Source organism: Orbicella faveolata, unplaced genomic scaffold (genome assembly GCF_042242905.1).
Source record: "Orbicella faveolata isolate gen_17 unplaced genomic scaffold, um_ofav_v1 contig_24, whole genome shotgun sequence".
Taxonomy (NCBI): domain Eukaryota; kingdom Metazoa; phylum Cnidaria; class Anthozoa; order Scleractinia; family Merulinidae; genus Orbicella; species Orbicella faveolata.
The window spans coordinates 19929449-19946912 of NW_028301552.1; the positions used below are offsets into that span (position 1 = coordinate 19929449).

Sequence of the window (17464 nt, forward strand, 5' to 3'; positions counted from 1 at the left end):
ATTGCATTAAGAAGAGAGTTACATATGTTTGAATGTATTACTCGCCTTATCCGAGATTCCCCTGAACATTCATTAAGAAATATAAGTGTCCCAGGAATTGATACACAGTGGCCACTTATTTCTGAAATGAATAACAATCAAAGCATGAGACATATGTACAATTACATATAGAAAAGGCAAATTTGGGAGATTTAGTTTATTTAGATTAAGTAGCTGAATTTGGGCCCCACTTATCTTAAAAGTTAACACTCATCCGATAAAAATCAATACAAACTACACCTGAAAATTAAACAATACAAAGTGTAGAGTCAAACACTGAAACAAACATCAACTCCAATACCATCTCTACCTGAAAACCAACACCACACTACTAGTATCTACCACCATCACCCACCACCCTATACTCCTCACCACTACCACTAACAGTACCACTTTCATCTGAACCAATACAAGTAAAAACACCATCTACACAACCTCAACCACTGTATCAATACGACAATACTATCACCAACAACAAAAACACCAGAATGTATGTACTTTCAAAATATGTACCATCAATAACATCAGCACCATCAAAGCCAATGGTGTCCATATTCTATCTAAATAATCACCACCATCAACGCCACTGACACCGGCTATCCCTCACCATCAATGCAACCACTGACATCAGCACCACCAACACCAAGGTGTGCCTTCATCAACTATACAATCACTAAAATCAGCTCCACTAAAACCGTGGCATATTTTTACAATCCATACAGCCATTACCGTCAGCACTATTGACACCACGGTATACCTTCACCATCTATACAACCACTTACATCAGCAGCGCCACCACTAGGGTGTACTTTCCTCATCTATGCAACCACTACCATAAGCACCACCAACACCAGGGTGTACCTTCGCCATAATCCAGCCACTTACATCGGAATCCGCATAGAACCACTTACATCAGCACCACCAACACCAGGGTGTACCTTCGCCATCTATACAACTACTGGCACCAGCAGCACCAGAACTAGGGTGTACTGTCATAATCTATAGAACCACTACCACGAGCTGCACCAACGCCAAGGTATACATTCACAATCTATACAACCACTGACATCAGCATCATAAACACCACAGCATACTTTAACCATCTATAGAAATACTACCATCAACACAACCAACACCAGAGTGTACCTGTACCATCTATACAACCACTTTCAGAAGCACCACCAACACCAAGGTGTACCTTCAACAACTATACCAGCACTAACATCAGCACCCCCAACAGTAGGGTGTACTTTCACCATCTAAACAACCAGTAACATCATTACCACCTACACCAAGGTGTACCTTCAACATCTATACCAGCACTAACATAAGCACCACCAACAATAGGGTGTACTTTCACCATCTAAACAATCAGTAACATCAGCACCACCAACACCAGGGTGTAACTTCAACATCTATACCAAGACTAACATCAGCACCCCCAACAATAAGGTGTACTTTAACCATCTAAACAATCAGTAACATCAGCACCACCAACAGCAGGGTGTACCTTCGCCATGTATACAACCACTTATATCAGTATCATTAACATCACGGTGTACTTTAACCATCTATACAAATACTAAGATCAGCACAACCAACACCAGGATGTACCTTAACCATCTACACCACCACTGTCATTGGTACCACCAACACCAAGGTATGCATTTACAATCTATACAATAACTTCCATCAGCACCACCAGCACCAGTGTTTACCTTATATACAGTCACAATCTGTACAACCACTGACATCAGCATCATTAACAGCACAGCATACTTTAACCAGCTATACAAATACTGCCATCAACACAACCAACACCAGAGTGTACCTTATACATTCACAATCTATACAATCACTTTCTGAAGTACCACCAATACCAAGGTATACATTCACAATCTAACCAAACACTTACGTAGGCATCCGGCTAACACCAGGGTGTACCCTTGCCATCTATACAACCACTAATACCAGCAGCACCAACAATAGGGTGTATTTTCACCATCTAAACAACCAGTAATACCATTACCACCAACACCAAGGTGTACCTTCGCCATGTATAATGCTATAATGTTAGTGTACAACCACTAACATTAACCATCTATGCAAATACTACCATCAGCACTGAACCAACACCACAGTGTATCGTAACCATCTATACAACCACTGCCATAAGTACCACCAACATCAAGGTATGTATTTACCATCTATACATTAACGTCTATCAGCACCACCAACACCAGTGTGTACCTTCATGATCTATGCCAGCACTAACATCAGCACCACCAACACCAAGGTATACTTTACCAAGCTATACAACCACTTACATGGGCATCACTAGCACCAGGGTGCACCTTCACCCATGCATCTATATAGCCTCTAACATCAGCACAACTAACACTAGGGAATATCATCACTCTCTATACAACCACGTACATCAGCACCACCAAAAATCAGGGTGTACTTTCACCTTTTATACACCTACCACCATCACCACCATCAAGACTAGGGTGTACCCTGACCATCTGTATAATCACAAACATCAGCACCTCAAAAACGAAGATATTACTTCACCATCTACACAAGCACTACCATCAGCACTACTGCCGCCAGGATGCTTCCTTACTATCTATTTAACCACTAACGTCAGTATAACTAACACCAGTTCACTAGCTATACAATCACTAACATCAGCGTCCCAACACCAGGGTGTACCTTCCACATCTATACAAGCATACCTTTAGTACCTATAGAAGCACTAGCATTGGCACCTCCAAGACCAGGGAGCACTCCCATCATCTATGCAAGTAGGAACATCAGCACCATCAATAGCTAACCAGTGTGTACCTTCACCATCTTTACAACAACTACCATCAGCATCATTAACACCAGGGTGTACCTTCACCATCTATACCACCACCAACATCAGCCCTACCAACAACAGGGTGTACCTTCACTATCTTTATAACAATCTCTAACACCATCTATACCACCAAGCCTTCGCCATTTATAGAAGAACCAATAGGAATTATTAGGAAAATAGAAAACCCTCAACGGGACGATCAAAATGGCCGTTTACACTGTATTTATACTGACAACAATTTTGGGGATGGGGAGCGTTTACTAGGTGGCGTGTTGATTGTGGTTTGACTGAACCTTTACCATTGATACCACCAGTAACATATATGAGCACCATCACTTGCACCACTACAAACTACCATTAACATTACCACCAACACCAGCACCGTACCCTACCTGCAACATATCCAATACCAATAACAACACCAGCACCTTACCAGTACCACCAACTGCCCACCAATACCCAATATTAAGAATGGCTGACTGTTAGGATCGAGAAACGCCGGTCAACGACCCATTTGGCAAATCGCTCATATTTTGCCCAAAGATACCCTTAGGTGATTTAATTCTAAAAATCATATCATAAGGTTCCAGCGAATTTTTATTTTTCAGAAATTTGCGAAAATTTGGAAGCGCAGTCAAAGTGCGGTTTCTCATGTAATAAAATGACCGAAATAAGGTGCGAGGACGAAGCGCTACTGAAGTCTTAAAATAAATTAAATTGACTTCAAACTTCACACAAATGTGGAACAACCACTCTAATTTATTTCTCGTTTTAAACTAATCTCAGATATGTTGATATAGTGGTTTTCCAAACCATTTTAAAAACACCTATGAAGCGTGTGAAAAATAACGGCAAAATATAGGTCATGTTTAACAGCATAAAAATACATCTGGTACCTCACTTTCCGATTATTTTACTTTACAGCCTTAAAATATCATTATTAGACATATACCATGCCAAGTTTCATGCTCGAACTCGCAGTATTTCCCTTTGAGAAAAACGAAAATCTATGTCAATGTGTTGGGTGCAAATGACACAACAATTATACACGAACAAGAGATAAATCAATTTCAATAGCGAAAGTAAAAGGCTATCATTAATCAATCAATTCAATCAATTAAGCAATTCACTGCTATCAGTAGAAATATAATGTCCTCATAATGTCCAATACATAAAAACTGTTTTTAGACGTTTTCGATCTTTGTTTAATTTCCTGTCCACCGTCATGTCTAGTTTGTCATCGCGTGTATTTCTTAATGTAAACAACACTGTAAATGGTTCTCATAACAAACGCACAGAGGTTTCCTGAAACCTCGATGTTTTCGATTCACCAAAACGCTTTAAGTTCGTTAAGACACAATAATGGGTCAACTTGGAATGCTGTTTAGCATTATGGACGTTAAAGGACTGTAAATTAATCGAGTTGAAATATCTTGAGGCAAATCAAAATCGCGCCCTTATTCTACTGAATTGCTAAACAGCCGATCTCCGTTCAAGTTCAAGAAGTCGAGAGGTTAATTCGGCAATGTATCACTGGTACAACAACAAAATCAAACCGAGGTCATCAAAAGTGTAAGTTTAAAAGTGTAGTGGCAAGTTCGAAGTAAATTTCGTCTATATGAATTGGAAACAAGAAGTAAAACGGTCTGACCCGAAACAAATAAACGAAATATTTATACGACTAATTTAATCCGAAAAGCCGTCGATTCCCCTCAATACCACTCCACATTGCCTTAAAGAGGCCAAGCTTTCTGCTGTAAGAATCAGGGGCCTTATGAATCTGTTTTTATTATATCGGCAACCATGCTGCGTGGCTGATATTCGAGACTCAGTAAAAGTTGTCACACAACCGTACGAGCAGCCCAGTCATGCTTTCATTGCTTTCGCGCAAATGTTCAACATTTCGCAATTACAAGTTTAAAGTAGTGACAGTAGATTGAAATGCGCTTTTTAAAGCTGTCATATCCAGGAACAATTATTTCTTGTTCTTGAATGGCTTTTAGTTGTAGCTACAGTCGGGGAGGGGGGGGGTACTCCCGGAAATTTCGAATATCTGTATGCCGTGGAAGATTAAGAGGCGCCCTCTGTAATTTTCAACTATGGCCCTTTGGACCAGAAAAAATCAAATTCCTCAAACTTTCTCAGATGAATGGTCTAGATAAGTGATTCACAAAAATATAACTTTCAGTTCAATTCGATTGGTATTTTAGCGCTGGGGCCACCATCTTGGTTTTGCCCCTCTAAGAGGGCTTTCAGCGGCGATTTTAGGGCACATTTTTAACAATTTGCCATACAAAGAAAACGATCTAAATCCGGGTAAAAACACTTTAGTCGGGACAAGCAAATGTTTCTTGTTACATTGAGAGGCTGTTTTGGCAATTTGATCATCACCTGATTTTTCTACAGAATTTTAAATTTCTTCCCTTTCGGACTACTCATGAAGCGCCATAAAAAAGGCGAAGTTTAAAGGAAAATATCGCCAAAAGTACATCACTTGAGATCCCAAAACTACCCTCCACTTAAAGAGCAATGTCTCACCTGTAAAAACATGCAATAAAATTTTGGGGCAGTTAAAACTGTAAAATGTTAGAAGAAGAAGTTTAAGCTGTGCTTTTGTCAACAAAGACCGCCGTCCTAATTAGCATAATAACGTGAAAATAACGATGCACAGAGAAAATAATGATATATTCCACTTACCTCGCGACATGTCGACAACTGGATGTTCCACGATGCCTCATGTTATATTTCCAGTATGTTTCAGCCACATTTTCGGTGCTTAGTGTACGAAATCACTCTCAGACATCGCCACGGTTAAGCAGATTTCAACTCTCCGAAGCCCGCTTCATAACATCTATCAATATTATTTGTCTTTCGCCTCATAAGCCGCCGTTTACAAGAAGTTTAACAATTTGCTGAGATCCTAACTGACCCAGAAGTCTGTTAGCAGCCTTTAAAATCCTCCTCTTAATCGAGGATTCTCATCAAGAACTCGTTTAAGCTCAGTTCTGTTTTCATCTGTTGTGCATCCGCCATTATTCCACAGATTGCGTTACATTTGACAAATGCACATTCCAACGGGTAGGGGTAGGGTGGGTAGGAAGTGAAAATGTAACCGACATTAAAGCCATTTTACGCATTTCTGTGTCTAAACTAGTAACTGGCTTTCCCAAAATGATTTGAACACGAGCTTCTGCTTGCAGGTATTTTCTAGGTCATTTTTTTGCAGGGTAGGTCGGGGGGGGGGGGGGTCGTGTATTAAAAAAAAAAAATGAAAAAAAAGGAAACGATAGACAGTATCAGGTCAAAGGATTATGATCTGTGTATCTTGATCAGCTTTCTCAGTTCATCAGTGAGGCCCTATTAGGGGTTTTCAGGATACTGGATATTTGGGTAAAACGTTAATAGGATGCAAGAAATTTAGGGGAAATATTGATGGGGTAGAGCATGTTTAGATCAGATAAAACAGGACATTAATTGAGTAGGAAATCGTTGAACTGGATTTAACAGTATACAAGATATTTGGGACAAAAATTAATAGGATTAGGGATACACCGACACACACATCCCCCCCCCCTCCCACTATGGAGCCTCAACAATGGTCAGCTATTTAGGATAAAAGAAATGATGTATGTCAACTGCTATAAGCATTTATTCTGGACTCTTAGTACTTGTATCACGTTGAAATATGAAAGTTTTGTATCAAATGTTTGGGGTTTTAAGGTTAGGTAACGCAGCTCCTTGTTAGTAATTTCGAAGCCCACACTTGTTACACTGAATAGATAGATAAAGACGGGGCTGGAGAAATAAACAGAGAATGAAATGTGTCCCGAATTCTGTACCGTTTAACACGAATTTCTTACATGGCAACCTTTGTGTCTGCAAAAAGATCGAGGCACAACATATTTGTAAACAACTATCCTAATCTCATTGACAGCCATTAGTTTTTGACGAGAATTTTCATTTATTACAAACAGAATACGGATAGAACTCCAATAAAAAGCCTCTTCCTTGTTTTTTTTGTTCAGCATTATACTCGTGTCTTTCGCTGCCCGAAATGCCATCAAATGCTGCGAAAGGCAACAGACTGACAAGCAGTGCGCAAGAAAAGTTTTTCTCGGGTCAGGAAACGGTCATAAAAGTCGAAGCAATTACTGTAGCACAAAAGATGAGGTGCTCAAAAGATAAGGCCAGAATTAGGCGGTTCACCTGTGATGACTTCCTGACTCCTTGCCACGTTTAATCCTTCCTCTCGAGAATGGCTTCCAAGCTCAGAAACAGACAGGAGAAGGTCCTCCAAGAAGACACAACAGCCGCTGAGAATCAAGCTGCAGATATTTTTGACAAGGGTCAATTAACTCATCCAATTGCTTATGAATCATTCAACTTGTGTGCCTTAAACGCATCTATAATGTCTTTAAAAAGCTAAGCGTCAACATAAGTGTTTCGCTTGATAGATGCGGGTACTTTAAAGCGCCCTGCTTAGGGTCGAAAACTAGTCCTGTGCAGACATGCAGCTGTGTTCCATCACAGAGCTGAACGACATTAGCGGCCGTGGGGTGCCTCAGGCTCATAACGAATGGTGCCAACAAAATACAAACGTGTTTGCGCCAGATTAAGAAAACGTGGAAAAAGTAGATCTTAGCCAGGGTTATTAGAATCCACAAAGAAAACTGGGGGGTAGTCATTAATTTTTCCGAGATAATTAGCTACTGCTGACGATAGCATTTTTCTGAAAAAAAGGTAAAGATATTTCTTCACAGATTCTCCTAAGGTTCGCCTTTACATGCAGAAAACTAAACATATTAAAAAACATCTTTAAACTACGTGGTAAGTGGTAACATAAAAACTACTTTTGATATGTATTTAATAACAGAATCGTCGCAACAGCACTCTGGCTTAGCCAAAATACAGTCTACATAACTTTTCCTCACAGCCAAAAACTAATGCATTGTCGAATAGGCTTACCACTTCCAATTCATACCATAAAATGTAGCTGTAATCACCCCTGTTTTAAAAGTTAAATGAGTTGTTTCATCCTTTTGAAAACTTTGTCGGTGTCCGTTACATTTTTTCCTCTTACTTTCCAAGTAAGTTAAACATTGACGTCTCTCGCAGTTGTTTTGCGCACGCATTATGCCATCTACAGTTGAATTTCAGTATGATTTTTTCTACGGATACGATAAAAGCTAGTTTGTCAGCTGGAAGCCGTTCACAGTTATTGCTTAGCGATATGCTGCTTTTCTTGTAATCCCGGTTTTAGTGCAGGCTCGTAATTTTAGTGCGAAATTTGTTTCGGCCACAATAGGATTTTTTTTAAGTCCCACGCTTGGTAGGGTAGTTAAGTACGTCACTAGTTCCAACCCAAGCGCGCGCCTGGCGTTTAAACCATGCCTAAAAAAGAAGGCATCGTCCTTAACTGCCCTTCAGTAATTTTCTGAGCATTTTCTTTTCTGATGCAAAAGTGAAATGGCTAAGAAAATGTAAGAAGTTTCAATAAAACGTCCCTTATCAGTACTTCCTGCGCACTATTCGTCAGTCTGTTGTCTTTTGCAAAGTTTGATGGCACTCCCGGCAACGAAAGACACAACTGTCCCGCTATATCTGATCTAAACATGCTCTACCCCATTAATTTTTCCCCTAACTTTCTTGCATCCTGTTAATTTTTTACCCAAATATCCAGTATCCTGAAAACCCCTAATAGGGCCTCACTGATGAACTGAGAAAGCTGATCAAGATACACAGATCATAATCTTTTGACTTGATACTGTCTATCGTTTTCCCTTTTTTTTTCGTTTTTTTTTTAATACACGACCCCCCCCCCCCCCCCTAGTTAAGACACAGAAATGCGTAAAATGGCTTTAATGTCGGTTACATTTTCACTTCCTACCCACCCTACCCCTACCTGTTGGAATGTGCATTTGTCAAATGTAACGCAATCTGTGGAATAATGGTGGATGCACAACAGATGAAAACAGAACTGAGCTTAAACGAGTTCTTGATGAGAATCCTCGATTAAGAGGAGGATTTTAAAGGCTGCTAACAGACTTCTGGGTCAGTTAGGATCTCAGCAAATTGTTAAACTTCTTGTAAACGGCGGCTTATGAGGCGAAAGACAAATAATATTGATAGATGTTATGAAGCGGGCTTCGGAGAGTTGAAATCTGCTTAACCGTGGCGATGTCTGAGAGTGATTTCGTACACTAAGCACCGAAAATGTGGCTGAAACATACTGGAAATATAACATGAGGCATCGTGGAACATCCAGTTGTCGACATGTCGCGAGGTAAGTGGAATATATCATTATTTTCTCTGTGCATCGTTATTTTCACGTTATTATGCTAATTAGGACGGCGGTCTTTGTTGACAAAAGCACAGCTTAAACTTCTTCTTCTAACATTTTACAGTTTTAACTGCCCCAAAATTTTATTGCATGTTTTTACAGGTGAGACATTGCTCTTTAAGTGGAGGGTAGTTTTGGGATCTCAAGTGATGTACTTTTGGCGATATTTTCCTTTAAACTTCGCCTTTTTTATGGCGCTTCATGAGTAGTCCGAAAGGGAAGAAATTTAAAATTCTGTAGAAAAATGATCAACAGCATCAGTTCATTAGAATAACACAGAGGCCTATTAGGGTAAGGCGTAGGGACAATCTGCAGTCCTTCCATCAGTGGTTCACTATCCCTCTTCTCGGTTGAGCTTTGCGAGTTGACCGACTTGACTCCTGGCTCCCGGCCACGTCCATCTAGTAGTATGTCACCACCTCAGTACGTGAGTATGTGTCGAAAGAAAACTTGAGATTCTATCAAATACGATTAACATTAAAACCAGACCGATTACGTGTTGGACAATGCTGAATTACAATGGGCAACAGGCTTTTCCGGTTTCACTGTTTTTCCACCTGTCCACGGTCAATGCAATATGCGCGCCAACAGGTATCTGACTCAGCCGAGCTAAACTCAAAATTATTTTGCTTAGTGATCCCTGTGATACTTCGAGAATCATCTGGTGTTTCAGTGTTGGCGTTAAGAGCTAGAGACCACTTAATCTTCTACGGCATACAGATATTCGAAATTTCCGGGAGTACCCCCCCCCCCCTCCTCCCCGACTGTAGCTACAACTAAAAGCCATTCAAGAACAAGAAATAATTGCTCCTGGATATGACAGCTTTAAAAAGCGCATTTCAATCTACTGTCACTACTTTAAACTTGTAATTGCGAAATGTTGAACATTTGCGCGAAAGCAGTGAAAGCGTGACTGGGTTGCTCGTACGGTTGTGTGACAACTTTTACTGAGTCTCGAATATCAGCCACGCAGCATGTTTGCCGGTATAATAAAAACGGATTCATGAGGCCCCTGATTCTTACAGCAGAAAGCTTGGCCTCTTTAAGGCAATGTGGAGTGGTATTGAGGGGAATCGACGGCTTTTCGGATTAAATTAGTCGTATTAATATTTCGTTTATTTGTTTCGGGTCAGACCGTTTCACTTCTTGTTTCCAATTTATATAGGCGAAATTTACTTCGAACTTGCCACTACACTTTTAAACTTACACTTTTGATGACCTCGGTTTGATTTTGTTGTTGTACCGGTGATACATTGCCGAATTAACCTCTCGACCTCTTGAACTTGAACGGAGATCGGCTGTTTAGCAATTCAATAGAATAAGGGCGCGATTTTGATTTGCCTCAAGATATTTCAACTCGATTAATTTACAGTCCTTTAACGTCCTTAATGCTAAACAGCATTCCAAGTTGACCCATTATTGTGTCTTAACGAACTTGGTGAATCGAAAACATCGAGGTTTCAGGAAACCTCTGTGCGTTTGTTATGAGAACCATTCACAGTGTTGTTTACATTAAGAAATACACGCGATGACAAACTAGACATGACGGCGGACAGGAAATTAAACAAAGTTAACGCGCTATGTTTTGATCGAAAACGTCTAAAAACAGTTTTTATGTAGTGGACATTATGAGGACATTATATTTCTACTGATAGCAGTGAATTGCTTAATTGATTGAATTGATTGATTAATGATAGCCTTTTACTTTCGCTTTTGAAATTGATTTGTCTCTTGTTCGTGTATAATTGTTGTGTTATTTGCGCTTGACACATTGACATAGATTTTCGTTTTTTTCAAAGGGAAATACTGCGAGTTCGAGCATGAAACTTGGCATGGTATATGTCTAATAATGATATTTTAAGGCTGTAAAGTAAAATAATCGGAAAGTGAGGTACCAGATGTATTTTTATGCTGTTAAACATGACCTATATTTTGCCGTTATTTTTCATACGCTTCATAGGTGTTTTTAAAATGGTTTGGAAAACCACTATATCATCATATCTGAGATCAGTTTAAAACGAGGAATAAATTAGAGTGGTTGTTTCACATTTGTGTGAAGTTTGAAGTCAATTTAATTTATTTTAAGACTTCAGTAGCGCTTCGTCCTCGCACCTTATTTCGGTCATTTTATTACATGAAAAACCGCACTTTGACCGCGCTTTCAAATTTTCGCGAATTTCTGAAAAATAAAAATTCGCTGGAAGCTTATAATATGATTTTTAGAATAAGGTCACCTAAGGGTATCTTTGGGCAAAATATGAGCGATTTGCCAAATGGGTCGTTGACCGGCGTTTCTCGATCCTAACAGTCAGCCATTCTTAACAACTATTAAACCCACTAAACTCCATCCCTATCAGATTCTTAGCTTAACAACCAACACCTTTAGCAATAACGACAGCCCAGAAAAATCACCATTAGTATCGGGACATGCACCACAACAGGTTATCATAATCACCACATTATCACCACCACTGCATGCCATCATCCTGTCCAAAGAGTGCAACCATGGGAAATAATTAGGCAGGGGTGTTACTGCGCCTTTCAATAACAAACACTCTGCTCAATGAATTTTCGCTGTTTCGCTGCCATCAATCACCTTAATCAATCAATCAATCAATCAATCAATTAACTTTATTTAAGTGTCTAAAACTTCTAGCCAGCCCGGAGACCGACTAACTGGGGACACTAATTACGGACCTCACTGAAAACAGAAACTTACTTGAACGGGTTCCTAAGGTTGTGGGTTGCGAGTGCTAGAGTTCGATTCCCTTTGTTTGTACGTTTCTTAATTTATAACAAGGTTCTTTGGTTGTCGTGGTAATTATGACTGAGGGCAGCCAAGAAACACAATCATTAGTTAGGTTTTGAACTTTGAAGACCGTTCGATGCTAACTATTTAAAGCCACTAGTAATTGTTTTTCAAACACTGCTTACCTTTTCAATTAAGTGAAAGCTGTCGTCATCAGAAAAATAGAGCGAAATTGACTCCTGAAATGGAGAAAAGATGATTAAGCATGACAGACATGCATGGCAGATGTATATAAACAAACAAAATTTGCACTTGAGACAGAATAGTCAAATGTATGACTAGACTACGCAAACTATAGGACCATATGCGGTACGCTGTGGCTGGTTTGACCAGTTAAGAGCAGAGAAAATTCAAGAGTCCATGGTGTCTGAATGCACAAGAGAAGAGTTCCAAAGACGTCACAGAATGACCAAATTTTAGATAATGTACAAGGAACTTAAAGAAGGCAAATAAGAAATCCTTTATCCATTGGTTGACATATAAAAATGAATGGAAATTTTCCACATTACTCCTTGCTGTTGGGGGGTTCAGCAAAATCCAATGCAACTAGCCATGTTATAATTATAAACCATGCATGCATAAAGCCACTAAGACAAACGTATTCTACACTGTATATGAAACGTCGGTTTTATGTAAATCCCAGTACAAAATTACGTTCACAGCTTAATGGGAGGTTTTGATTGTAATGTTTTGAAAGGATGTTGAAACTTTAAATTTTTTGCATAAAAAGAACAAGAATTATTGATGCAAACTGGCGAGGAAAAATGACTGCTTGTGAGCATTCAATTACAGATGAGTATGTAATGGTTAAAATAAAACTGACATCAGTAAATTAATTAACCCATAAAACAAAACCATTCATGGAGTATACATTGGATTTAGGATAATGCACAATACATGCAATTTTATCAAAACTTTAAGGTCAAAGTATATCTGAAACCCTTTCATAGATTGTTTTAAGACTTTTTTGACATACTTAAGCTTCTAAAATCTGTTATTTCCAAACCATTGGAGATTCTTTTTAACACCTCATTCTCAACTGGTGCTGTCCCTACTGATTTCAAACTAGCTAACATTATTCCAGTATATAAAAAGGGGTCACGAACTTGCTTGTCCAACTACCGCCCAGTTTCTTTACTTTCGGTTTTTACTAAGCTATTGGAAAGACTTATGTATAACAGATTAATTAAATATCTAGTTAATGGTAATGTATTCTACAACAAGCAAGTTGGTTTTCGAACCAGACATAGTACAGATCATGCCATTCTCTGTATAATTGACAAAATACAGAGAGCAATTGACAATCGGAACATCTCTTGTGGAATCTTCCTAGATTTTAGTAAAGCCTTTGATACTGTCAACCACAATATATTCATAAAGAAATTGGAGCATTATGGTATCCGGGGTATAGCCAAGGAGTGGTTTATTTCATATCTAAGCAATCGGCGACAAGTTGTCACTGTGAATTCAGTCACGTCAACACAGTGTGATGTGACATGTGGAGTTCCACAAGGGTCTGTCCTTGGACCATTGCTCTTTTTGATATATATAAACCACTTTCAAAATAGCTCAAGCCTATTAGATTTTCATCTATTCGCAGATGATTCTAACTTATTTTGTGAACATAAAATTATTTCTGAATTTGAAGAATCCATAAACAATGAGCTAAGTAATGTTCACACCTGGCTCTGTGCCAATAGATTATCTCTTAACATTGATAAGTCAAACTTCGTAATATTCCATCCACCACAAAAGAATGTACAAAGCCTTAATTTTTGTCTCAAAATTAACGATAAGCAATTAAAAAGAGAATATTGTATCAAATACTTGGGCGTTATGATAGACTCTAATCTTAGTTGGAAAAAACATGTTGATTGCACCGTTAAGAAGTTCAGGAGAAGTATAGGAATTCTTAGCAAAATCCGTCATGATGTAAGTCAAGAAATTTTATTAACTTTATATTATGGCTTAGTGTATCCTTTTCTGATTTATGGACTGATTGCCTGGGGTAATACTTTTGAGTCTACTGTAAATCCAATTTTTATCTTCAAAAAAAATCAGTACGGGTGATGACATTCTCTAGCTTTGATCATCACTCTAGTCAGCTATTCAAGTCTCTGGAGATCATTAAATTTTCTGATCTCGTTACCTTCGTCATTGCCACTTTCATGTATAAATTTCATAATCAATTGTTACCCTCTGTCTTCCAGTCCTTCTTCACTAAGTTAGATACTGTCCACAGTTATAATACCAGGCATTCTGCTAAACAGTCTTACTATCTTCCCAAAGCAAGAACAAATTATGAAAAATTTAATATTCGATTTCAGGGCCCTAAGATATGGAATGTTATTGATTATGGTATAAAGCACTTGCCAATTTCATCATTCAATGTTAAACTGAAACAGAGCTTTCTCCAAAGCTATTAGTCAATTATCATTTTTTTTCACATTAAGATAATATCACTGTTTTTGCAACGCCTTACCATTATTTATCTGATATTCTTCATTGTTCAGTTCAAATATATTTTTTTCATTTAAGGTAATAGATTACGCATGTAATTTCAGCTTCTTTTCTTCTTTACTTTCTGGTATATATTATATTTTGTATGTGTGTCCGGCCAAAATTTGACTAACCAATTTTTAAACTGGCAACCCGGCATTTTTAACCTAGTGGTTATTTCGGGTTGCCAGAACCCTAATTTTTAACAATATTTTATATATTTCTGTATTAATTAATGAAAAAAGGGTAATAAAGAGGATGTTGTTGTTGTTGTTGTCGTTGTTGTTGGCGGGTCAAAGGGCTGGAATCTTACAAAATGTTAAGGTTGTCAGATTTCGGGGTTTAATCCCGGCACTGTTGTGTAGCAGTGGCCTATTAGGACAAGCTTTAACATGATCTCAGTCCCGGATAATCTCCATAGATAACGAATGGCATAGATAGACATTGTAGACCACAGCAGCTACCACAGTATAGAACTGTTCCAAAGAAAGGTTGTCCAAAAGAGTACGCAGCAATGCCATAAAGATTCTAATAAATGCCCAAAATTTGCGAGGCTTCAACCCTACAATGAACAACTGCGATGGAAAGCAGTGTGTATGGAAGGTTTTGAAAAGCCTTAAAAGAACTATGAAACAACGTGAACTTCTACCAAAGAACAGACCACTCGTAGTGTGGATTCTTCGGATTCATAATTCATTTTTCGAGTAACGCCGATTTTCTGTCACGCTTTCAATTTGTGGTTACTGGAGTAACCAAAATCGGCGACTTAGCATGCAAAGAGTTTTAGGAACGCTTGGAAACTCCTTTACGGGCTTTTCCTAGGCGTGGAGCGCGCCCCACTTTGGCGCGGACCACTGGGAACGAGGCAGTAGTTTCAATTTCGTTCCTACTTCTACTTTCTCACTTCTGCTTTCAGACTGTTTAAAGCGGTATCGCGTCGCTGCTTATGATGGATGACTGTTTATTCAAAATCAAATCAATTTACCAACGATAATTTCAGTTATTAATCAGTTTTTCCTCATTTTAGTTCGTGATGCCGTAAAAATGTGTCTATGTTTCGTAAATATTTCTCATCACAAATGCTCGCTCTACGTACCTTTTTGCTGAACGTAAAACTTCCCTTCGGCTGAGAATGATTCCCTTCAATCCCAGTCACCAAGGAGATACAGCTGTGATACTCAAAATGCGATGTATTTCTGCATGAAACAAAGAATACTTTTGTTGGATCGAGATGAAATTTTTATGCAAAGAAGGATCCACTGTACTGATCAAACACGTTGTCTGGACAAGCCGCATATAGTTAAGCGAAGCAAATAATTCTTGACTATGGCTCTCTTATTACCAGTGTCGTCAGCCGGGGACATAAATGCCTCTTGCTACGTGTAACGTTTCCAACTCTTGATTATGAAACACATTGCTAGAACTCTGAAACGCCGCTCCCTGAACTGAAGGTGTTTCTGCAAAAATAATTTTCCGATTGCGTTCTGATCACGAGATCAAAAGCACTCATCCGGAACTGGAATGCAAAGAAATTCAAAACGCTTGTCTGACGTGTGATCAGCTTACAACAGGCGTCGATTTCAGGAAAATGTCTAAGTTGCATGTCAACCGGGCTCTCACGTCGAGGAGTATAAGGATGGCCAGCGAGAGTACAATGGGCTCTCTTTGCTTACAACGCCATAGGGTGACAGGTCTTGCGCAAATCCTGTCACACCCGCAACCTACTCAAACCATAGGTTGAGCAACAGTACCTCCACAACCAACCACCCCATCCTTCCCTTCTAATTTTTTTTAAATTGTCCAGCACCCCCTCCACCGTTACTTAGTTTTTAGTGGTTTTATAATAAGGCCAGGGACGCGTGTACGAAGGATTTTCTGGAAGACACCCCTAAAGGTCTAAGGTAGCCTTATATAGTAATTGAAAGGATTGCTTTCAGACCAGAGTGCTCAGGTTTTATCTATATAAGAGGATTCAGTGAGGAGGCAGCGCAGAAAAGCAACATAATGGAGAAACTTTGGTCCATGCAAAACAGATTTGATTACGAAAATCATTGCACAAAGACCTTAATCTGCGAGAACAAGACCCTAATCGGAAGCCATCTGGATTGATTTTTTTTTTTTTTTTTCGTCTGCAACACTTGTAACATTATAACAGTGACATATTTAATCGTCTAATAAACCCATGTTATCATTGCATTCTGGGTGTCATGGTGGAGCAAGTTGAATTGTAACTTTTCGGTGACGTTTTCTGTTTGTCCTTCAGTTTTGAATTTGAATAATCTCAAACTACACAAAACATAACATGTCCGGGCCTTGTGCGCCTCCTGGCGCGAGGAGATTTAACTTTGAATCGATCCTGGGTTGGTGTTAATCGGCGTTAATCGGCTTTTGAACAACTAAGGTCCTTGTAAATTGGTCAGCAGTTAGTTTAAAAATAAGGTACAAGACAAGAAGAAGGGAGGGTAAACGATACGGTGGCCCACAACTGTCACATCAAAAACAAATTGCTCACATCAAAAACAAATTGCTCACATCAAAAACAAATTGCTCACATCAAATTCAAATTGCTCACATCAAAAACAAATTGCTCACATCAAAAACAAATTGCTCACATCAAATTCAAATTGCTCACATCAAAAACAAATTGCTCACATCAAAAACAAATTGCTCACATCAAAAACAAATTGCTCACATCAAATTCAAATTGCTCACATCAAAAGCAAATTGCTCACATCAAAAGCAAATTGCTCACATCAAATTCAAATTCTTCACATCCTCCGGGGAGGTTCGAACTGTGCCTGCACTTACTTAACCAGCGGATTCTCCCTATTTGAGCTTCTTTGAGCCTCTGCGGAGGAGAGAGGGGGCGGTTTGGCCTCGTATTACGGTGGCCCACAACTGAAACATCAAAAAC

The 17464-nt window shown here is 39.0% G+C and overlaps 1 long non-coding RNA gene across 1 annotated transcript; it reads right to left on the reverse strand.

Moving 5' to 3' along the window:
- Window positions 1-51: 51 nt before the first annotated feature.
- Window positions 52-16027, reverse strand: LOC149110808 (uncharacterized). The gene is made up of 4 exons (XR_016207778.1): window positions 15893-16027; window positions 15647-15746; window positions 12177-12230; window positions 52-121 (listed from the first exon to the last, which is right to left on the reverse strand). It is a non-coding gene; the product is annotated as an uncharacterized LOC149110808 (long non-coding RNA).
- Between the last annotated feature and the right edge of the window lie 1437 nt (window positions 16028-17464).